The sequence below is a fragment of the Miniopterus schreibersii genome, assembly GCF_964146895.1.
Source record: "Miniopterus schreibersii genome assembly, chromosome: 2".
Taxonomy (NCBI): Eukaryota; Metazoa; Chordata; class Mammalia; order Chiroptera; family Miniopteridae; genus Miniopterus; species Miniopterus schreibersii.
The window spans coordinates 72579033-72604112 of NC_138102.1; the positions used below are offsets into that span (position 1 = coordinate 72579033).

General features: G+C 42.5%; 1 protein-coding gene across 3 annotated transcripts in view; it reads right to left on the reverse strand.

The window, feature by feature from the left end:
- The window catches only part of ENOX1 (ecto-NOX disulfide-thiol exchanger 1), a 540681-nt gene extending 516031 nt beyond the window's left edge, over positions 1-24650 (reverse strand). Inside the window, exon 1 of one of the 3 annotated variants that reach the window (XM_081130691.1) lies at positions 24200-24650. The gene's annotated coding sequence lies outside the window, so the exon portion shown is untranslated. The remainder of the gene's footprint in view (positions 1-24199) is intronic. The other 2 variants (XM_081130689.1, XM_081130690.1) reach the window with 2 other exon arrangements.
- Between the last annotated feature and the right edge of the window lie 430 nt (positions 24651-25080).

A 25080-nucleotide genomic window follows, 5' to 3' on the forward strand; every position in this document is an offset into this window, starting at 1 on the left:
GTAGAAAACAGATTGGTGATTGTGGGGTCACAGCCATGGGAGGGGTAACTAGAGAGGAGATGGTGTGGGCATAAAAACGTACAATGTGGGATCCTTATGGGGGTGGAAATGCTGTGTATTTTGATGGAAACAATGTCAGTATCCTGGCTGTAATACTGTATTGCAGTTTTTGGAAGATGTTACCATTTAGAGAAACTAAGTAAAAGATACAAGGGATCTCCCTGTATATTATGTCTTAAAACTGCATGTAAATGTACAATTATCTCAAAATGAAAGGTTTAATTTAAAACTAACTACCTAAATGGTTTGGGGCAAATTACTGAACTTATTTATAAGCCCTGATTTCCTTATCTGTAAAATGGGGATAAAAGTGCCTAATAGGGCTTAAATGAGATGGTTAAATGAAATAATTAGTATTTAGTAAATGTTGTTATTGATAATATTAGTAGCAATAACAACAAATAATAAGTAAAAACAAATAATAAATACAAATAATAAACAAACAGTCACATAAATAAATATGTTCTGTTTGTTTAAAGTCCAGCCAGAGTTGGGGGGCATGGCAGGCAGCAGGGCAGACAATATTCCCCTTGTCAAGGTGCTGAACTTGTCTTACGTAACTTTGTGTGCCCCTCATACTATGATGAAAGTCTCTACAATGCCTACTAATGAAACGTCTCAATATTTTTTTAACTTCCAGTGATGCGGAAGCCACTATCTTCCAGCATAAAATGTAATTGTAAAACTCTACATCAGAGGTTGACATTCCAAGCGGCACATCAGAATCATCTGATATGCATTTTAAAAATAAAGATTAATGGTTTCTACAGGTATGGCATTTTATATCACCTAGGAATGACAGTGATTTCTCTTCAGTATGTAGCTATAGGCAACATTTAAGATATTTACTTCTTGGTTGGTGTCTGAATCCATCCAAGGTACAGGATAACCCAGCTGCACTATACGTAGGTACGTCCATCCATTCAACAGATAATTGTTGAGCATTTGTTATGTGTTAGGTACTTTATTAGATGCTACAACTACAACGATGAACAAGATTGACATGGTCTCTGCCTTCATAAAACATATATTCTATCAGGAGATTAATAAAATTGCTTGATTATCAAGAAAATTTACAATAACAGGGATTGCTGAGGGGTCTAGCACCCTAGATGCAGAAGCATCTACTCACCTGAAAGGTTATGAACAACAATAAGACTCTCTTCCATGCAATGACACACTGCGAGAACAGAGCTCAATTTTTTTTCCATTTTACATAATGAAAATAAACACTTCAATTATCTCCCATCATCAAAGAGTATTCTGGTCTGATTAAGTACCTTCTAGGAAGCTGGAAAGTGTTGCTGTGCTAAATTTTTATTTAAAACTTCTAAAAACTAAATTCTTCTAAACGGCAACAAGTTGTACACTGTCCTGGACCCTAAAACAGACAAATGGTTGTAATTTACATCTCTTTTCAGTGACCCTCGTACTCGCTTTGAACGCTCCTGAGATATGGACAGACCAGAAGTCTTTCTGTACACCACAGCCTGTGGCCTGTGCCCCCACCCCCTGCAGCCAGGGACGCCGTCCACCCGTCTGTCCCTGCACTACAATCCCGAGTGCACTGATGGCGTGTTCCCTTTAGGGCCCGGTGACTCCACTGGTGCTTGTCCATCCTGCCTGCCTCTGCCATCATTTCTCCCTCCAAACCTCTTCTCTTCGGCTACATAGTTCTTCTATTTTATTAAGCTAGATCAAAAATGAAAATTTCCAAGGGAACCCAAACAACAGGCACCATATATAAAGTAAAATGACCCTTTGCCTAAAACAAAGTTTGAATGCCCAGGATTTGTGGGAAATCTTCTCAAGAGGCTTAGGGGCACCGTGCCTTCCTGACTTTACTCCCAGGATCACAAATATTCCAGTGTTTGGAGTAGAAAAAACAAAGAAGCAAACACCCTGCCTGGCAGTGAGCATCATGTTGATTGCACTCATATAGTATTTTTCCCTAGGAAGGGCTCAGACGTTTGTACTATTATTTCATTTATTTTCCCCAAATTTCTGAGATACAGAAAAAGGAAGGAATAATTATTAATACTTTGAGAGGAAAGTTGTGAATACCAAAATTCTAAGGGAATCACCCATAATCACAGAAAGAGGCCTGAGGGTCTTCCTCCCTCCCTGCCCTCATTTTATTTCCAGGAAACAGAGCTTCCCCAACAGAAATGCTCACAAGATCTAATTTCCCTCTCAGATATAGAGAAACTGAGGTCAGGTAAAGCAAGTTCCTTCAGTCCAAAGGAAACCATCTTTATTTCATACAAAAACTAATACAGAAAATACCTAAAACTCATCGGAAAATACTCTCAACGTTCTACACCATGAGATGGGACACGTCACCTTTCCAAACACCTTGCCATTACTTCAGACAAATGCGGCGACTCACTTTTTATACGGTGAAAACACCATGCCATTCTATGCCAGTATATAAAAGTATCCATACATTTTCACAGAAACGACTTTCCATTAGCATGTTACAAACAAGCCCACGCACTGTCTCTCGATGTCTCTCACTTGCTGCGTCAGCCTGGACCGCTTTCAGGTGAATCTCACTACGTCAGGGCGCGCCCCTCTCCCTGCTCTACCAGAGGGGCTGTGGTTCTTCTTCTCTCCCCTCATTTGTGTCGGGTGAATCACTCAGAATTCTTGCGATGTAACATTTTTAAGTGTTCGCAATGTTCTCAAGGCTTTAAACCCAATCTGTGTCAGTTTCCAGCCTCCATTAGTGCAATACTACAAACTTTTACAAGAGAGGAATAGGAAAGTGTCCCAAGTCGTCAGCAACAGAACAGAAAGAGAAACAGTCTCGAGGTCAGGCCGCTGCCTCCTGCAAACCTAAGGAAGGCACTGCCTCCTCCTTTCCTTTTCCTGCACTAAACGTCAAATAAAGCTGGATCTACCGGTGCAAGAAGAAGAACCATGTTTAAAGTGCCTAGGTGTATCTGAGATGGATACGGCTGCTGAGATATGTCTTGAAGGACAGCTCAGTGTTGGCAAAAGCCTAGAGAATTCATCTGGCAACATCTCCAGTTAAGTGAGAAGCTCATATATTAAAGCAGCTCAGGGGCAACTTAAACTTTGTTATCAATTCCGACTCCCCTTCTCCAGTGTGCTCTCTCTCTGTTTGGCGCTCCAGGATAAATGTCAGCTACACAGGCTGCCATTTCCACTTCTTCCACGCATACCTCCCTTCAGTCTTCCCTTTACTCCCTGGGCTGTCAACAGCTGACTGTTGCGAAGAGGAAAGGGTGTGCATGTTGGGAGTTATTATTTACTCTACGGGACAGCCAAGTCTCAGTTTTCTGAGATAATTGAGGTTGGGTATCAATGAGCTTCCTTTCAATGACCAGATTTTAGTTTCTTATTTATCAACTTCCTCACCTGTTTAGTTAGCCATAGGATAAATCTGAACCCCCTATGACTAGTCCTATATCTCTTTTTTTTAAGTTGATATTTAGAGAGAGAGAAAGGGAGGAGAGAGAGAGAAACATTGATGTGAGAGTAAAACATGAATCGGCTGCCTCCTGAACACCGACTACCGGGGATGGAGCCCACAACCCTGAAAGGGAATCAAACTGGCAACTCCTGGGTGCGTGGGATGACACCCAACCAACCGAGCCACACGGGCCAGGACCCTATATCTCTTTTAGGTGGTAGGGTAGTAAGTATTAAACAAGATAAAACACAATATAGAAAGAAAAGTAGAAGCACAACCTGGATCTCTTGCCTCCAACAAGAGTAAGCCAGTGGTATCCTGCTTTCACCAGATGGAAGTTAATAATCTGGGACAAGCACTCACTTGGAATCCTACAGTCTTATAAAGGCACTGTTAGTCACCAACTGTGAGAATTAGGCAAGATATTTAAAGATATTTACTCTCTTACTATTTACAATACAAAACAATACTCCGCCTAAAGTCAGAAGATAGTTGAAGAAAAAACAAGTGTCACATTATATGAAGCCTGTGAATAGGCATATTCATGGAATATTTATATTATTGTTCATGTAATTTAAAAGGTGTCTAAATAATTCAATTAATTCTCAATTGCCCCTACCAATAGAATTGATCAATACAATGGATAGCCTAAAAAGACAGACCCTATAGTTTAGAGCTCATAAATCCACTCTCTTTATTACTGGTAAATGAGTGCATTAAATATTCTTCAGATTTAATGAAATTTATCATTTCAGACAGTTGAGAATCTTAAAGGGTCATTTCGTCCATCTCTCTTATTTTGCACCCAGAGAAATTTGGCTTAAAATGTTTTAGGGATTTACACAGTTGTTAAATGGAAGAGTTGGGCCTTAATCTAACCATTTCAACTGACATCAGGCAGTGGAGCCAATGTGGACTGTATTCAAAAGATGTCTGAAAACCAACTAGCTAGCCCAGTTAGTGTCTTCCCTGCCCAACCCCATCCTTAGTTCAACCCTCGGGCCTTACCCACTTCCCCAATACCAGTATCAAATGCCCACCGAGAACCTCCTATGTATAGTCTAAGATTGAGAAGATACTCCAGCTTTAATAGGGCTCAAGGTCCTTTTATCTTTCTGTGGCCTGATTAATGTCTTCCTTGAGGAAATAATTAGCAATTCTGATTTAAAGAAATTCTTATTGAAAATGTTGCTAGTCTAGAATAAGCAAAAGGATTTCATAGATCAATTATGCAAGAGGAATAACATAACAACTTAAAAATAAAATGTAAACACCATCTAGAAATAGTTACATGTTACTATCACAAATCTCTAAGACTCGTGGGGAATTTGTATCCTAAACAAGAGTAAGCCAGTGGTATCTAATGTTCCTAAAGAATTCCAAAGGAGATTCCATAGCTTCTCACAACATTCCCTAGCAGCACCTTTGAATGTTTGTCTCACCATTGTCATAAAACACCTATTTAAAACCTTCTTCCTGCAGTTTAATAGGCATAGTGTTTATTCTAATTTTGCCAAAATGAGGTCAGTGACGATATAAACTGGGGATATAGTGCCTCTCACATGTACCCCAAGTATAACAGGAAAAAAAGAAAATTCCCCAAACCTACCTCTCCCTAATCCCAAATCACACCCTGAAATATCTATGAAAACATTTTTGTTGGTGGTGCAAGCAGCTTTTTATTTATTTTTTAATTAAATTTATTGGGGTGACATTTAAAAGTAATATTATTTTGAAACATAAAAACATTGAAATGATCAAGAGAAATCCTTAAGATGTCTGTGAAAGAAACTCCTGCTGGAACAGAAGGCCTTATATTCCACAATGATCCCTCCTCATAAACCCAGCTGAGAAATGAGCCCACTTGTAACAGCACAACCAGGAGCCAGGATAATTACAATAGAAACACTTTATTTCAAATCATGAAAAGAGTTACACTTGATCTTCTTGTTAGCAGGGGCTGTGCAGACAGCAACATTTACTGTGAAATGTAAGGGCAGATAACAGCAGATTTGAAAGGGGATTGTGTAAATCTAGTTAAAGAGCAACTTTAGAAGATTATTTTCAATTACTAAGATAACATCATGGCTCTTGGGAAAAAATGGAAAGGTTTGTTCTTTACACCACATACAGTGTATAAAATCTAACAAAACCGCCTGCTTTTAAGCAATAGTGTCAGCCAGCAGCTAAAATGCCTTACCTCCACTCTACCCTCCTTCAAGTCACTTTCAATTCTTTCTAGCATTTACTCATCTCTGGGAACAAAAAGTCATTTTCAACCAGAGAAACAACTTTGAAAAACACCACCACTTCAGAATAATTACTAAAGCTTTTTAGATTTCCAAGTGATGCAGGCTGAGGCCCAAACATTCTCAGTAAGTGTCCTGACAGGCGAAGCAAATGCCATTTTATCAACCACAGACAGGTACACTTCTACTGCATGACCCCAGCCATAGTGTAGGGGTCTTAGCTTGAATTGCATTTCATGGATGTTGGGTTTTTTACAATTTGAAGGCAAGACCCTCCACCAGCTAAAAAATTCAGTGGTCTGGAATCGAACCCACAATATCTCTGAGGTGTGCTTCGTCCATTCCCATGTTGCCACCTCAAAACTTTTAGAAAGCACAACAGCATTTCTCTAGGAGAATAGGTCCATGATGCACTAAAGGGCTGAGGCAGCTCTTTGAAGAGAAAAAGATAACTAAGGGATTTAAAAGTGAACGATAGCAAGATAATGATCTCATATTTCAGCTGTAAGGATTGTATGTTAAACATTTCTCTCCGAACACCTCTGTTCTTTCTGACCAAAATACTCTTATCTCAATGATAAAGAACTCTCTCATTTGATCGAGACCACTGCTGTAACAATAATAAATCCTAAAGCAGTTTCAATAGCTTGGGGAAGCACAGTGTCATCACAGCCATGAACTCAGGCCAAAGCACCGTGTCCTCTCAGGCCCTGGGACAATGCGGGGATTGTCAGTTGTGGAAAGATAGGCTTTGGTCTAAAAAGCCAAAAGCTCACAACTGTTCCCTTATTTATTTGTCACGATTATTTTAAGGTGACAAATCACTAAAATTATGCTCAAGTCCCAATGTTTCCATTGCTCAGAAGAGCTAAACAGATCTAGTTTCTAAACTTATAGACACAGACTAGGTCAAGCTATGGCCAGTCAAAATCCTACAAAGGAGTTAAACTAATCTCCTCATTGGATAGCAGGGTGGTCACAGAGTTCTCACTAAAAGTATGAAAAGGCTATCCCAGCTGCAAGTTATCAGCTTATTGGTTCATCATTTGCCCGGTCACAGCTGTATCCAACTCTCAGTTCACCCAAAATGATTCACACTCTCATGGTGCCAAAATGTCTCTCTTAAAAAAAATAAATAAAAAATTGCCCAATTGAAAACTCTCTGCTCTGCATCTTTCACTAGAACTGAAGTGCACTTCACCAACACAGAGCACGGCATCTCGAATTAGCAGAGAACTATTTTTAACACATGAAGGGTAAGATATGAAATTAGTTTCACGGGGAATGAGAACCTTGGAGATTATTTACTTTGCCTTAATTACTTTGACTCGCCATTAATTTGGCTTTCCTGGGGTACTAAATATTTCACGCTAAGATTTTGAGACTAAAGAGACATGAGCACAAATTTGGAGGACTGAAGTCTGCAGCAGCATCTTCAGCACCGAGCCACGGACGCCCCCACTGGGCATCCAAGGCCATTCATGGACGCACTGCTCAATGACATTTTCTGTTGCTGTTTCTCTGTTGTTTTAACCCTGGGACCAGAAGCTCTGCCCTGAAGTGTGCTGGGAGCCAAATTTATTCAGCTTCTGTTTCACTCCTCGGCCAATAACATCAGTAGTGCTCACAGCTACTCACGGTGACTGCCAAATAGAGCAGGCAGCAACTGCCTCGCCAAGGAGAGGAAAGTTTAGAACGTACATTAAAAGTTTTAATGATCAGTGCAATTGGGCAATGGAGTCAACTCCAATGAAGGTGACTAAGGAGATGTGATAGGAGGTATTTGGTAATGGGTTCATTAGAGCATCAGTGGGAAAGCATGCACTCAGCTCCCACCAAAGCACTTAGAGCGAGCAGGGTCTGCCATGTAGCTGCGCACTTGCCAAAGCCCTGTGCTCTCCCCATGGCTCTCAATCGGCTGTCCACTGGCCGACACCACAAACACAGGCAGTGCCTAGCAGCCAGCAGGAGCTCGGGGAGAGCAGTGCAGGCATTGCCAGATGCAATGGGAGACTCACTAGGGCCTCTCAGTCTGTCAGTGCCTTCCAGCTCCACCTGGCATTTGGCAATAAGCAAGGGGAAGAGCAAAGGAGACTGAGAGCTGGAGCCCTCCTATGGCCCATGCTCACAAAGAACTTGCATTCTAAACGTTAGCAGAGACGGCCCTGGGCTGCAGAATTCCATTCACGCAAGTTTAAGCCATTCCTTTTCCCCACTAGGCACTCTGCACCTTAACATTCTCTCTTACAGTATAAATGTACCAGATAAAGTTGTGCTTTTATTATAAATTCCCCTTTTTTTCTTTTTCTTGATAAAGATATTGTTTGGCTTAATTGAGCCACACCCTTCTAGCATCCTGAACCTAAACAAACAGCAGCGAACCAAGTCCACATGTCTCCCAAACCCCACCACTTCTCTACTATGTAATAAACTTCTGCCATGGAAATATGCTTCCATGATAAACATTTCTAATGGGACAGGAATAATTTCAATTTCTTCATCATAGTTATAGCTTTAGGACATGCTCACATATACCATATCACTTTATCTTACCCATTTTTCCTATTTGGCCCCTTTCCACATGTTTTATGCTCATGAAACTCTCATCCTGCAGTCATTTTCCACAGGTAAGCCTGTTCCCTTTGTCACTATTGACCCAACTTCCTTATTTTCTACATCACATAATTCATTTGGGCCATTTGCACTTTCGGTCATTTTTACCATTTATAATTCTCAGGTGAATCTTCAATGCCATAACTCAATTCCAATACTAAAGACTGCATTCCTTTCTTTGTACCATCAATTAAAATTAAGTTAACCAAGTTGCTATTAATAATTTCTATTTGGGGAGAGAAGGAGCATCAATGTGTTGTTTCTTTCACCTCCCAGCTATGACAGCAGACAAGTTCCTTAATTTTTCTGAGCTTTTCCTCTTATCGCTGACATAAAAAATGTTGCCATGAGGATTACATGGATTACATGCATATGATGCAGCTGTGTCTGAAATACTCAAGACATGACTGCCATTCTGAGATCTGCTAGGTTTCCATTCGAATGCCCTTTTCATTCCCATTAATAAAGGCTATCCTGCCAAGTAGCACCTGTCTGCTACTGGGTCCCTCCCAGTGTGCCATCCCAAAGAGCTTCTCCTCTCACTTCCTCAAAACGACGACCAAGGCATACAAGGTCCTGCCATCCCAGAGCGCTGATTTCAAAGTTAACTTTTTTCAGTTAATTCAACTGTAAAAGTTCAGAAGTATTGCAGGTTCAGGGAAGAGTCAGTGCATGGACGGCAACAGGCTCCCCGCCCTTCCAGTTACTCCTGACTGACCTTTACGTTACACACTGGGATGGGGAGGTGAACAGGAATGGTGACTGCAGAGCATGTGACAATGGCGAGGCTCAGGTGGGCGCTCAGGGGCAGGCAAATAGCCTGACCCACCAAGCACTAGACTTGCAGTTGGGAGAATACATTCCTCTCCATCCTTTCCTCCTCGCTTTCCTGGTGAAACATTTTATACCGCAGACGCTTTGATTAACCTCAAATTATGTCACTTCAAATTCGTCTTGCTCAGAGAAATTGTGACACCTGAAATTCTGCTTTAATTCTGAAGTCCCCACTTAAAGATTCAGGTGCAAAAAAACAAAACAAAAAAACACCTCACGACAGTTGAGGGATTTCAAGGCATAATAGTGTATAGTGAATGTATAGTTGGTAAAATTGCGGTTTTATAGGCTTTACAGCTTTGATGACATATGGCTATTAAAATTAAAATTGGCAAACCTTTTGATCCAGAAATTCCTCTAATAAGAACTTACTCAAATGAGAGTACTGCACAAGTATAAAACAGTACACATATAAGAATGCTGAGAGCAGTGATGCTTTTTAGATGGAAAAACTGGAAGCAACGTGCATGTCTCTCAGTAAGCCTGGTAAACTCTAACAGACACCATCAGCTGCCTCCCCGGCCAGCCCTTTCCCCTACTTTTCTAGCAGAACTCTGAGCTTCCTATTCATAAAGCGTGGATGGAATTAGCATAACCTCTACTCAAATGCAAAGCAATGAAAAGGGCATCCCCTGGTCCCATTACCTAAGGTGGCCCAAGTGGAAGGCAGCCAAGGGCTACAGTCCGATGACTAAGAGACGCTCTCCTCTGCACAGTGAAGGGGCCCCTAGAGGTGCAGCTGGGTTGCTACCATAAGGAGCACGGAAAAGAGTACGAAAGAAAAAATTATAAAGGAAGTAATCCTAAACCCGAATTAAATCGTGCTGGAAGTCCCTACCCACTGAAATTTTCAATATATTCTTATTATTTAAGCTAGTTTGCCCTAAGATTTGTGGTACTTACAATGAAAAGCATCAAGTAAAAGTATTCAGTCGTTAAAAGATAATATATATTTATTGACATCGAAAGATGACCACCACATGTTGTTAGAAAAAAGGCAGACTATAGAACAGCACACAAAACAAAATCTCATTTTTTAAAAAATTTTATCTCTACACAATATGTACATGTGAATACACACACACACACATATACACACACACACACTTATACATATACATAAAGAGAGGCAGAGACAGACAGAGCCAGCCCAAGAGATATGCCTGGAAGAATTTTACTAAAATATCAACAATGATTATCTCCAGTATTTCTGAGTAATGTCACTCTCCTGTTTGTATTCTATAGCATTTGCTTTTATATGATGGCATAAGAAGTTTTTGTGGGGCAGAAAAATTGAGCTTTAAAAAAAGCTGGCTATTTACTGATTCTGTTTATCTTTAGTATAAAATAAATGAAGAACTTTACCTCATAGCCATCTCTAAACTTAAGTGTTCCAGGAAGAGGGAAATCAAAGAAGCTAGTCAGGCACTCAAAATACTATTTCATTATAAAATTCCATGATGAAGCAATGAAACCACATTAAGATCTGAATTTGTACATGCTGAAAAAGAAACACAACCAGAGGTGCCTAAGTGTCTTCTGGAAGTGTGGAAATCACGTTAATCAAAATGAAACATCATCTTACAAAAGCTGAGCACTTGCTACTCCAAAAAGGGAGAGTCATAGTGAGGGGAGGGCCCAAGATGCAACACACACAGGGGCTTCCAGAAAAGAGCAGATGCCATTGAGGCCCCTCAAAAGCTGCAGAGGGGCAGCTGGTTTGGGGAGCTATGCTGCTGGGTAGAGTAGAGGGTTTAATCCTTGACTGCCACTGCATATCAAACACAGTTTCTTATGGGGATAAATCCCCAAGGACCGAACCCCACTCCTCAGTAACAGAGCCTTGTTCCAGTCACTTTAAGCACATTGGATTAGAAAAAACTACCAAAGGCAAATGGAAAACAGAAGTCAAAATCAAAATCTTGATTTGTTTATTGGTGACTTTTTCTACAGCTTCTAGGACTTTCTGACTATGAAGTAAAAAACTCTGGCTTCTAAAGTCAGTTAACTGGAGTTAACATCTCTTTAAAGCAGTAAGAATCTTGTAGATACAAGGTAACTGCAAATAATACTAGGATGATTTGTTTTATAAGTTAATTTCCAGCAGTTGTTTCTTTTACAATAAATTACTACACTATACCTACATTGTATTTATGATAACACCATCGTTCTCAGTCTGTCACAGTTTAATTCTGGGAAAGTAACAATACTCCAAGAAAGAAAAAAATCAAAAATAAACACCACCCATAATATTGTCCATATGACATATCTGCCTTTTGGGATCAAATTAAAAATGCATTCCCCAACAAAGCATTGCTCCCACTCAAAATTACAAGCATGCACTAGGTTATCTTTTATCTATTCTGTGTCTCATTCTAATTCATCCCACTTTGATGGGTTATGGTTATCCGTCAATCTTAAAGGGCACAAGAATGACACAGAGGACAACAATGAGTGGTTCTTAAGCCTCATTTGCAATGAGAATCCATCAGGGTCCCTCCGCAGTCCATCTGCATCAGTACCTTGAAGTAAGCTTCAGTGGCTGCACTTTTAACAGGTATCCGAGATAGATCTCAATAGAGTATGAATCAATCTTTGGGAAACTGAGGTAGAACAATTACAAGGTGACTAAGTCACTGATAATCAAACCTGATTATATAATTCTGTCTTGGATAATTCCACTCTTCTCCACACCTGTGGTCACTGTTCTTATCTCTTGTCCAAGAAGCCACCAAGACCATCTCTCCCTGGACTTGGGCATGATTTCCAAGTGGGCCGTCTTGCTTCCACTCCTGCCCCCTTCAATCTATTCTCAGGAACTTGCAGAAAGATCTTACGTACTACAAGTCACAGCACATCACTTCCTTAAAACCCTTCAATGACTGCTTAATGGGTATTGGGTTTCTTTTTGGGGTGATGAACGTATTTTATAGATTCAAGATGGCAGTTGCACAACACTGTGAATGTACTAAATGCCTCTGATTTGTTCAGCTTAAAACAGTTCATTTATGTTACATGAATTTCACCTCAGTTTGAAAAAAAAAAAAAAAAATGAACAAAACAAAAACCCTTCAATGGCTGTCCACTGTACTTAGAGTAAAATCCAAAATCCTCAGCATGGTCTAGTAGGTGTGGTATAACCAGGCCCCAACCTCTCTCTCAACAGCCTAATTCCCAGCCACTGTCCACTCTCACTCCTGCACTCCAGCCACACTGGCTATCATTCTGTGACTTTAAAAGCCAAGCTCTTTCTCACGTATGGGCTTCCAACACTGGACTCCCACCTGCATAAAACCAATTCCTATCTGGGTCTTAATTTCTAAATTACTCCTCCATATAAGCCTTCCCTGACCACTTCCCCCCATTATAACCTTTCAGAGAAACTTGGACTTCTCCAAGTACTTACCCTGAGTTCTAATTATATATATATATATATATATATATATATATATATATATATATATATATATATATATATATTTTGCTTAATATCCTTCCAGTAAACTGCGGGCTCGCAAGAGACAGGAACAGTGGTGACTTTTGCTCAGTGCTGCACTCCCTAGCACGAGCATGCACAACAAACACCCGTTCTTTTGGCGCAATGAGCATGCCTCCCTCCAAGAACGTTAGGGCTCTACTACAAATGGGATATCAAGCTAGGTCACAGTATTATGTGAGATTTAAAATATATGTCAACATGATTCTTTTAATAACTAGATGAGAAAAATCAGAAACTGCTTCGGGCCAACTCAACACAGTATTAAGTCACCAACCAGTGCACAGAAACGACTTCTCTACCTTCCGCAGCACCTGCTTTGTTTTGTGACAAAATCAAGTCCCTACTGCCTAAAAAGTATCCATTTAAAAACGTTCTCCTTGTGCCACTGCACATTATCTTTGCAGAAAGATGCAACGGAAATGGGTAAACGACCAGGCTTCAGAAAGATGTCATGAGAAACTGTTGGGGGCTCTCATGTGGGCACCACTTTCCTGGAGGAAAGGGCATAGAGAACTACCAGGGAAAAGGGGCCTGCACTCAGGCAGTCCTGAGAGATAAAGGAAAGAGGTAAGTAGAGGAAAAACTCACATAAGAGCAGGCATAATTGGTGTTTTGTTACTAAACAAGCTGTTCTTTAATGATTGTAAGTGTGTAAGTGATTTATTTTTTTCCAATCTTGCATTTGTATTAACTAGAATGTTAATTTGTCCATGAGGCTGAAGTGTGCCTTAATTACTTACCTTCAAAGCTTATGCCCATTTAAAATAAACTTATTGTTTTCCCATTGTTATTTTACCCAGAGCCGCCTAAGCCACAGTTCCCCTGCCACTTCTGATCATTATGGGGAGCAGAGGCAAAAGAGTGGTCTTACGGGCAGGTTCCAAAGAGCTCCATCTGCTCAGCACCGTGTGCACCAGCCCACAAAACATCCCCCAGCCCTGTTCCCGCTGCAAGACCAGAACATGAGACCTGAATACACTTAAAGCCCATGCCACAGCCTATTTTTCAATACTTATATTCTTCGTTAGCCAAAGCTTTGAATTTCCCAGGCCCAAGTCCATAGACCTGGTGGTGATTTGCATGGCCATTAATTTTAGGAATATCCTCATGTGTGCTGCAATGCCTAGAGGTACTGCTTCTGGCATCAGAGGATGGGGTACCTACAACTGGGCTGTTTGTGTGACCTTTTGAACATTAGTCCAAGACAGCTCTAAACCGTTCTCCCTGCTCCCACTCCCAGCTCTCTGTGCTCAGCTAGGAAAGGCCCAGAGAAGGGCAAAGCTGCCCAGTGTGGCCAACTATGGCACCAACATGGCAGCAAGCATCAAGACTGCCTCCAACGCGGGAGGAGCCAGAGCAGTCACTCAATTACCCTAACACTGTCTCTAAGATACCAATCTCTTTTTTGTGCCCCTTCTGTGAAGGCAGTTGTGTGGCCACCACGTTGGCCCCAGCTTTAATTGTCTGACATGGCTTCTACTTTGCTTTATGCTGGAGTCCTGTCCCCTCCATCCAGAAGCACTCTTACTAACATTCTCACCATTGTTTTAGTTATAGAATCACACATACTTCTATAGGAGATGAGGTAAAGGAGCCTGATAATACATTTAAAAAGCATCCTTGTGAAGGGCCAGCAAAACCAAATCCTCAAGTAGCAGAAGTCTGACCTGTGAACGACATACATTCAGGAGTGAGTCATGGGACCAACTTAATACCGGAATAAGGATATTAGACTTGGCAATGAGGTCAGTAAGAACTCTGGCAGAAAATAAGACTAGAGAAGGTGGGGAACAGAGGAGCTCGAGAACAGAATAGCAAAGACGCTAGGCGAGATCGCCAAAAAGCCAAATATATTTGACAAAGGGAAATTAGTGTTTGGAAAACCAGAGACTAGGAAAGAAGGAACAGTCAGTAAAGGGACAGATTCCTGATGGGAGGGGTGAGGTTATAAATGCAGGTACTTTCACCTCCGACTGGAGCTGGAAAGATTTTTTGTAGTGGAAGAAACCAGAATATCAGAAGTGGAAAACCTCATCAGACATATCATTGCCATGCTTGGAGCAATGTCTAACTAGAAAAACAGAAATCTCTTCAAATATTTTTTCATGGAGGAAACTTAATATAGAGAATTGGTTACCCAGGTGATGGAGGAGCAGAGAGCCTAATACACGATACTGAGGTAATCCAGACATGACCAGGAGCAGGGAGCTGCTACCTCCCCTAGGCTAAAGAGGCAATTGCAGCAGGTGGTGTTGCTGGAGTCTATGGGCCAAGGTCACTTGTGAGCAGCAGGAACCAGAGGTCTGTCAAGTATAAGCGGTGCTACAGAGGAGGCATTCCCACTGTCAGAGACGCCGCATGAAGCTAGAGGAAAAAAAACAACGCCCTGGCTCTGCCCTCCTCCCTGCTATCGCCCATGTGCCTCTCACATGGAAGCCAGCTGACTCAGAAATCTGAGAAAGCAACACAGAGAGGAAGAGCGAAGGCTGAGGAATGCTGGTACAAGGAGGAGTGAGCTTTAATAAGCAAGCTTCTTTTACAACAATCATACTTTTAAAAGGTTGTCTTATTGCCATATAATGGTAACCAAGGAATAAATAAAGTGAAAGCTATACCTGGCCAAATGACCCACTGACCTTCCTGCCACGTTCAGGTGGCCCCCGATGCTGCTCTGCAGAATCACGGACTTGGAAGGGGTTGAGGAATTTACTCTATAGCACCTTTCTTCTGTGACAATTAAGCCAGGACTAGTCTAAACAAGTGAATTTTATTTTCAAAATTCCAGAATGAAAAAGGCTATTTTCAAAGCAAAAAATATCCTCAGTATTAAATAGAATAAATGCACACATGCATGTGTGCAAACACAACACACCCACTTGAAGAGAAGTAAAACTGGGGAAATCTGAACAAGACTGGTGGATTATATCAATCAATATGCTGGGTGTGATATTGTACTATATATGTTTCCAAGATGGTGCCACTGGGAGAAAATAGGTAAAGAGCACACAGGCCCTAGTTGTACTGTTTCTTACAACTGCATATTAATCTACAATTATCTGGAAATAAAAAGTTTAATTTAAAAATCATAAATGTGCATAATATGTTAAATTAATAAGGCCTCTTCCCTTCTACCGTGTTACACGAAGGGTGTCTCCAGCCTCTTTATACTCATATGTTCAGTATTTCTGCTGTTATGATCTGTTCTCCCCGTCAAACAAGGCCAGTAAGCTCTTTGCTGACCCATTCAACAATTTCTCATAATTTGGTTTCCTCTTTGTCACTGGCTCAATTCTACTTTTGCAGAAATATGACGGTGTCAGGGTGCTCCGGTTTCATTATTCCGCCTTTCCGACTACAGACAGAGCCGGAATATTAGTACTCATATGCGAGACAATTAGAAGGCTGCCTGATCTTATTTCCTACCATCTAACAAGTTTAAACCTGCTCATTTCATAATTAAGCATTTAATTCAAAATGGTTCTCTTTATGGATTTATGCTTCCCTCCTCCCGCCCTCTGTATCCTTTCATCTCCTTTGGGAACTGGTGGCCTAAGACTGGGCAAGAAAAACTGCAGTCAGAAGCCTGGCATTTTGACAGAACAAGAGCAAAGAACCAGCTACCACTCATTCACTTAGCTGAAATACAGAATATCAGAGAAGCAGGGAAAACAATAGATATAAGTGCATGCTAAGTCTTCCAGAAACTGATGGTGGATGAAAATCACCTCTTAGGCAAAAGTATGGGGGGACAACGGGGAGACTCACCATTCATCAGAAAATGAACATGCATCACAGACATCTCCCCAACTCTTCTTTTCTACAACTCCACAAATCCTTCCTGTAAAATATATCTTTCTTCTTTTAATGATCTGGTAGTGAATTATTTATATTCTTTAATTTATCTGTCTTCTTTTACTTATGTCCAGAATTACACTACTTAAATCTAGAAAGCCTGATCACAATTACAGTCAAGACGGAGGAGTCTCAGCCCAGCAAGGGGTGCCAAGGCTAATGGACAGGGCAATCGTGCAGAACAGAGTACTGAAATCTTGTTTTTGGAATGGCAGTGAGCTAAGTGAGCATACATCACAGGCCTCTATGTAATGCTGACTTTTCCAGACAGCTTCCCATCAAAATCCATCTTGCATCCTTTCCCCATCTCCATCCCCACAATCACTACCCTTGTGTTAGGTGCTCAGGATTGCTTGCCTGGGCACCTCCTAGCTTGTCTCCATCCCCTCAACTCTCCCTCCATCAGTTCATTCCCCATGCACCTGACAGCATGATCTTTCTAAGTTGCAAATCAGAAAGTGGTAATGCCCTCGTAATAGTCCTTCAGTAGCTCTCTGTAACCTACGGCTGGGTCCCCTAAATTTGCCTCATTATAAAAACCAGTGGGGCCATTAACAAAAAATAAAATAAATCAGATTATTCAGCATTATATGTTGGGTTCCTCCAGAAACAGACCTTGAGACATAATTTAAATGCAAGTTATTTATTTGGGAGGAACCATAGGAACTACTGTTAGAGGAAACGGAGACAGCCAATAAAGCACAGATTATCTAGCAGACCACCATTATGACAACTGAGGCTCAGTTTCACTGGGGAACTCTGGGACATAGTGTAGAATATGTGTCAATTATTGCACCTGAGGGTCCAGGATGCTAGTGTATTACTACCCAGCTCTCTTCTGTCATTGGTTGAGGTCCACTCTTAAAGCTATTACCTTCACTACCCTACCAAGCTGTCCCACACATGTGAGATAAAGCCCTCAGGTGGAAAACACTAGGTACCTGCAGGAGAATTCTGCAGACATGTACTAGAGCAATGAGCATCTTGACCTATGAGCAGGAAACTGACCATGTATGTTCCACCACATCACAACCCTGAAGATTTTTATTCAGTGGGTCTGGGGTGGGACCCAGGAATCAATACTGTAGTAAGCATTTCATGGGATTCCTTTGAATAGGTAGGTTGTGAAACACTGACCAATGTCATTAAGTGAAAAATCTTTGGTGGACCTTACTGGGCCCTCCATGGTCTGTCTGCTCTGCTCTCCAGACCTACTGCTCTCAAGGCCTACTGACGTCTCTGGCACAGTCACTTTTAAACCACGCTGGATACATGCACTTCCATGCAAGTAGCATATATTATCTTCCATGAGCACAAATTGTGCCTTAAGAATCCTTATGATCCCTAGAGACAAACACTGTGCCATTCATATAGTAAATGCTCAATAAATGTTTGTTAAAGAAATAATCCTAAAAGAAAATAGTATGGTATTATCTAAGTAGGTTTCCTAAACAAAACTATCTTCCATATCTATCAAAATAGTAGGTACAATTCCACTAGTAAAACTAAACAAATATATATTGAGCACCTACTGTGTGCAAGACACTCAAGAATTCCTCCAGAAAAATACTGTAACCTTTTTCAGCATGACTGTATCAAAGACTTTCCGTTAAGAAACTGAATTAAATCCTACAAAGGAAAGAAACACCTAGAAAGTAGTAAAAAAGTGGAGGATTCTTCAAGTGAAATTGGAAGCTTGTCAGATTTTTCCTGCCTTGTGATTCTGCCAGGGTTTCCCCCAGAGGCTTCACAAAGGGGGAGCAAGGTAAAGAAGAAAGTCTTATCTCAATGGCACCAAACTCTTGGGATTGTGACTTCTTCCAATGACCGAAATGTGCTATGTAGGATCTAGATGGTCACCCAGTGCTCTAGCCCTTAGATGCACAACAGCTTCTGCAGTTTTCAAGCTATTCAAGGTGATCTCTGGGAAATGAGACCAAAGCAGAGGCCTAGCCACTCGTAAGTCACTAAAGGCTTCGTCCCTGGCTTCTCTCCCACCGTTTGGGATGTGAAGCACAGCACCTTGGCCACATTCCAGTCTGGATAATTACACTGGGGCTAGCAAACTTCACCCTGCAGCTCCAACTAAATAAAGTATTCCTGCGGACTAGCTGCCATAACCTTTGTTATGCTGCGGGGGGCTATTAGAGAGCTAGTCTGTACTCAGGATGGCTATATCTGTGAAAAATCAATATCCCTTGTGTAACTTTCTGTACTAACAATAAATATATTCCAAAATATCACTGCCTAAGTTAATTATTTCTACTTTTTAATACAGTGTCAGAAACTACAGTAGTATCTTCTCTGTTTTCTCAACTTTTACTATTCATATAGATACAAACTGAAATATTTGCAACATCAGAAAAAAGGGAAGGCAAGTGCATATTCCACAAAATACACACTGGGTTTCTATCAGGTGCCCAGCTCTATTTTTGTAGGTACTAGGCACTGTTGTAAGGGCCACGAATTACAGTATCAGTATAAATCTGAAAAATCTCCAAAGGGAAAAATTCAACGTAATTCTTCCAAATGCTACTGCATTTCTGAAAATATGAATATGTAGTATTTACTTTAAAAAACTGCCATACACAGGTCTCCCAATCAAATACTCTTATAATAAAAAAAACAGGAGTCTATAGGACCTTAAAGTCAATGTATATGTGGGTGGGTGTGAAAATATATGTGTCTGAGAATGAGAAAATATGCTTTCTTGGCTAGCCTGGAGGGTAGCAAGTAGGATGATGCTTAAATGTATATTTATTTGCTTCCCTGTTTTTAGTAATCATCCTATTTGTGTGGGTGAGAGTTTACAGGCTATAATAGCAGAAGCTGACATAAGAAAATTGAAAACGTAAATATCTCTTGCTTACAGCTTCTCTTTACTATATTAAAAAAGAATACAAATCAAGTTCTTTAGTGTTCTATCATAAGGATGAAAACAACAATAAGAAAAAAAATGTAAGTACTGTGTATGTGTTTGCATACACACATACACACACATTGTCTTGCACATGAAGATAGGAGAGGGAAGCTAATTAAATTTCAAGATTGCAGTGGGTTAAACTTAAATGTGTGAACTGCAGCATGTTTAACATCACAATAAAGAGAAATGGTTCCAAAATTTTTAAAAAATAATAATAACCTTCAAATTCAGATTAATCCTAGAGGATCCCAAGGAAGTACTTGTCCTGGACAAACTATAACCAGACTGTGGAAAATGGCTTTTTAAAAAATCAGTGAAGTTCACTTGAAATCTGCCAAATTATTATTCTGCTTGAAAATTCTTCTAGCTAGAACAAGTTAATAGCAGACTTGTAAAACTGGGTTAAACATGCAGTAAATCAATTTATTCCCCCCTACAAATCTGCTAAAGTGCATGCTTTTCTGGTGAAAATGGCTCTTCAATGGCACTTAATACTGTCACTCCATTGTTTCTCCAACCAGTCTCATCCAAATTTTCTACTTAAGGTGTTGTATTAAAGTGAAATGTCTACCTTCATCATAAATATTAAACAAACGAATACAGATTCTTTAAAATAGCATAAGGGCTTTGGGTAGTGGGCACACAGCAATATACAGATCTTGTAACATAGAAACCCACACCTAAAACCTGTATGTTCATACTGACCATTGTTGCCCCAATAAATTTAATTTAAAAATAGCATAAGGAACCTCAAAATGCATCACCCGTGCAATACACTTATTAAGTTTAGAAGAAATACTTAATAATGTATATGTGATCCAAGTTTGCCCCAACAATCTATTCACTATCATTTTAGAGTTAAGAAACAATCTGTACTATTACCATTTCTCACAGATAGGTGACTTCTCCTCTACAAACAGACTTCAGGTAACACTTTCGGCAAGACAGCTTTGATAAAAGACTGAAACAAGTATTATGCAATGAAATAATCTGTCTCATATACATTAAAGAGCCCAGATCACTGCACCAACAGTAGGTCTATCATGTTGCAGTCAGACGACTGGAACAAGTGATTAATTAGCTGTAATGTTTAAACTCTTGCAGGTATACAAGCTGACCAACATCACCTTCAATCTCATCCCTGTTTAAAATTCACATAGAGAATAATAGATCATTACAAGATTGTCCAAAACTGTAAACCATTACCAAGGAATGGGACTGGACTTCTCCAGTCTGGGGAAAGGTGGGAGTCACTAGACTTTCAGAGATTCAAGGCAAAATGTACAGTATACAATGTATCTAAAACTATAGTCTAGTGTCAAGACTGAATTTCCCCCGCCCCAAATATTACTGTATTTTTTCTAAGTATCTTTATTAGGATAAATATCTTGGTTACAAATTTTATGTAAATAAAGACCAACAACAACAAAAAGTATGTCAGAGGAGGAAATGAAGGGAAATTTTTTCAAGTGTGACCTGAGGGAAAACATCCTGGAGATGGCTTTGTCCCCAGGGTCCAGTCACATCACCTCACTGTTCCTCGGGATTCAAAAACTAAAGGGTTAAGCCAGAGTATCAATCTCTAATCCCCTCCTAGCAGTAAAAATCTGCCAGTCTATTTAGGTATCATAGAGAGCTCAAAAGTTTTTGCAAAATCCTAAGGGCACCTAAGGCACCAGAAAATGTGCTTAGTGCTTATAAAGGGAAAAATAAGAAGAGACTAAACACTCCTCCCAATCTTGCATTTTTCAGTTTATACTAGGCTAAAGAGGGCAACTGAAATTAGATGCTTCATTTCATTCCACAATAACAATATAATTCTTATTATAATAACAGGTTTAAATATTCTTTTTATAAACATCCCCAAAAAGAAATAGCTTCACCTTACTCAAATGAAACTTAGTAGATTTGTCTCATTTGAGGGTTACAATTTTTGAGCTACAATATGAGTATCAGGATGTGGAAGCAGCTGTCACCGCTTTGTTTTTCATTCACAGTAAGTGGTTGCCAAGCAACAAAATACTATTGTCTGTTTCCATGATCTATTGGCCAATTCTACTGGTGATAATGCTTTCTACAGTTTAAAACAGGGCCACCTTTTGGACAAGAAGATATAAGAAAATTTTCAAAGGATGACAACAACATATATATAAACAAACACACTGAATGTGCCCCCAAACTATGTATATAAATATATAGCTGTGTGCTGATACATATACATATATTTTGCATATATGCATATGTGTGAATATATACATTTGTCTCCTACCTACCTCCACACCCATTAAATTTAATAGGCCAAAAACTAGAATCTAAATCTCTGAGGGCAAATCAAGGCATGACTTAGAGATACGAAAACACAGCAAAAATTATTTTCTCGACAATAGCAATAATTTCCAATTTGCCAGGTGTATCAAATTCTGTTCCTTGAAAACAAAGTTATGCAGTCAGAAAATCAATTCTGTCTACTTATATAAAAATAATAATAAATGGAAAGCCTTTACTATCTACTTTGGAATCATCTAACATATTTAACATGCTACTTTACTGAATACCATGTGCTACCACTGTATACAAAGATAACAATTCAAATGGGAAAATCCGGTTGCTGTTTACACTCAAGAATCTTAAGATGTATTCATTTTTTAAATAATTAAATTTTTCTCCCTGGAATAGCCTCATGTGATTCCCACTTTGTTTTGATATGGTCCCTGGGGAATAACAGTCATGCTATTTTACTCTTGCATATTTCACTAGCTTACAAATAAAATAACACACGGTGTACTCAATATAAAGTTGTCAACATTAACTTGCATCAGTTGCTGTTTGTTTTGCGACAAGGCTTCTAAAGATAAGAATTACAATATTCTTGATGTACAGACACAACATCAAAACAGCCTAAAGGAATTAAAGCTTCAAAATGCTAGAGCCAATCATGCTTTGAAATGAAGAGAAATCAGTACATTTATGCAAATATATATATATGCTTCTGCAAGGACCCTAAATAATGCCAGAACAATCTTTGGATTTTATGTAATATTCCTTCACAATATTTCAAAAGCACTCTAACTTAATTATTTTAGTGCATCTCTCTAGAGGAGCCTTTGAAATTCACCTTTTGAAATTAATTACCAGTTGCAAATCTATATATTACAAGAAATTGGGATAAGCAAATCCACTAAATGGATTGACATTATTACTATAAAGTCTCCGATCAAACAGGCAAAACAGAAATTAAGTGTGTTAATAACGAACTAAATACTAGCTCAAAATTACCACTTTCCCAGATAAAACCCTCTTCAAAAGGCACCCACCTCCACCTCTCAGGCCCCCTGTCTGGGTTTCTCTTTCACATCTCACCCCACAAATGACCCACTTCCCTCTCCTTCAGCTTCCCAAGCTCGCTAACCTCCTCTCTCCTCCAAAAACAATTTCCTTCCCACTTTCCAACCCTCTTCAGATCCCTTACGCTCCCATCACTTTCTCCAAACCACCGGACTCAGATCCGCAGCCCTGTTTGCCACGAACCTCCCACACCCACTTGTTTCCTTCATTCTTCTAGATCTTTTTGAATCGCTACCAACGAACAAATTTAATATTATTAAAGTACGGTTACAAGCCAGTTTTTTTCTAATGTTATAGAAGGAAAATGTTGAGAAAGAGACAGAAAAGGAGAAAAGACGGAGTGTATTTGGAGGAAGGAGGGTGGACAAGCAGCTGTGCCCAACAGGACGCTAGCACCCTACGCAGCCGGCTTCGCTACCTGCAGACCCCACTCCCCGCGTGTGCGCGCTGCCGGGTGACAACTACAACACTCCAGAGCCACCCCCACTCCGAAAAGGAGGCCGGGTTACGCCTCCAGCCAATCAGGACCCGCGAGCACCCGGTGTCCAACCTATGGGGTGGCCGTGGCCGGGCTGGGGGAGGACACGGGTGGTCTGGGATGGGCCGCGTCCGTGCGAGGCGCGCACGTGTCGAGTCCCAGGAGGCAGGGAGTCGACGAGGCGCGGGCTCTGCACCCCGGCAGCTTCCGACTCCAACTGCCCAGCGCCTCTCCTGCCTGGGCTCGGCCGCGCAGGACGCGCTCCAACCTAGGAGGGAGGACCCATCCGAGGTGTCTGAGTTCCTCACGTTCGGGGGACAGTCACCAATAACAACAATGGTACCGAGCGCAGGCGAGGCGGGGACGAAAGTTTCCGGCCCGCACCCGAGCGGAGTCCGCCAGGGCAGGGAGAACAGGGGGTGCAGGGCAGGAGGGCGACAACCTGGAAATAAATGGGCAGCGGGAGGGTTCGGGAGCAGGATGCGGTCCCGCGAGCGGTTCAGGGGGCGACCGGAGGCGGGGTGCGCTGTCCAAGGTGCGAAGGAGGCAGGAGACGCGCGGCGGGCGCGCAGCTCGGAGCCAACGCGGGCTGCCCGCAGCGGGAGAGAGGCGAACAGCTGTCTGGGGCGCCCGACACCCCTAGGCTCGTAAAAGTGACAGGGCTGGAACTGGGGTACGGCGAAGAAAGGCTCGGCGGGGGGGTGCCGAAGCCCTCACACTTCCAAGCACCTACCCCGCCAGCCTCATCTCTGCTCCATCCAGCTCCCCCCGCCCCCGCCCCCGCCCCCGCCCCCGCCCCTCCAAGTCTCTGCCCCGGTGCCCCCGAGCCCTGGCGGGGGCGGGGCTGGGGAACCCCGGCTCCGAGCCCGGACGCTCCAGGGATGCTGCGGGCCCCGCAGCTGCTTACCTGCGGCCGCGCCGCCGGGAGTGGAGACAGCCTGTCGCGCGGAGCCGGGCGCCGGGCGCGGCTCCTCCTCGCTCGGCGGCTCCTTCGCCGCTTCTGCCGGACTCCGTCCCGGGCGCGGAGCTGAGAGAAGGGGCCGGGCCGCCGCTGCGGTTCCGTCCGCCGCCTCCGCCGCCGCTGCCGCAGACGGAGGACGCCCCGTGGCGGCTGGAAGCCTGTGCGAGTAGCGGCGCCCGAGAGAGTGGGATCTGCGGAGGGGCGCTGGAGACTCCGAGGCTCGGGGCGCGCGGGCGTGCGCACGCGCGCCTGCCGGTGGGAGTGTGTGTGTGCGCGCGCGTGTGTGTGCGCGTGTGTGCGCGCGCGCGCCCACGGGGTGGGGGAGTCGCCCGGGGAGGGGAGGAGAGGCCGAGATGCTCGCAGGGACCGAGGCGAAATTCTTCACCCCCGGAAATCCGTCAACCTGGGAAGGAGGGTCGAACGGGCGTCTCGCCGGGAGGAGCTGCCCGCGGGGCGGCGGCGGCGGCGGCGGGGAAGGCGGGCGCGCCCGGGCCCGGGCCCCGAGGCGGGCGGAGCGGAGCGGGGCGCGGAGCCGCGGGTGCAGCAGCAGCGGCGCCCGCAGCCCTCGGCCGCGCTGCCCCCTCTAGGGAGGGGCCGAGCCGCGGGCTCCAGCCACCGCTGTCCGGACTGTCTGGACGCGTGCGGGAGAAGGGAAACCGGGACCCCGCGGTTACCGCTGCGACCTCGGAGGCACCCGGACCAATGAGGGGCCGCGCGGAGGACCCGGGCGCACGTGGCGGGTCACCGGCTGGAGCCGGCGAGGGCGCGGGCTGCGGGCGCGGAGTCGCGGTGGAGCCGGCCGCGCGGCCCGCCGCCTGGCTCCAGTG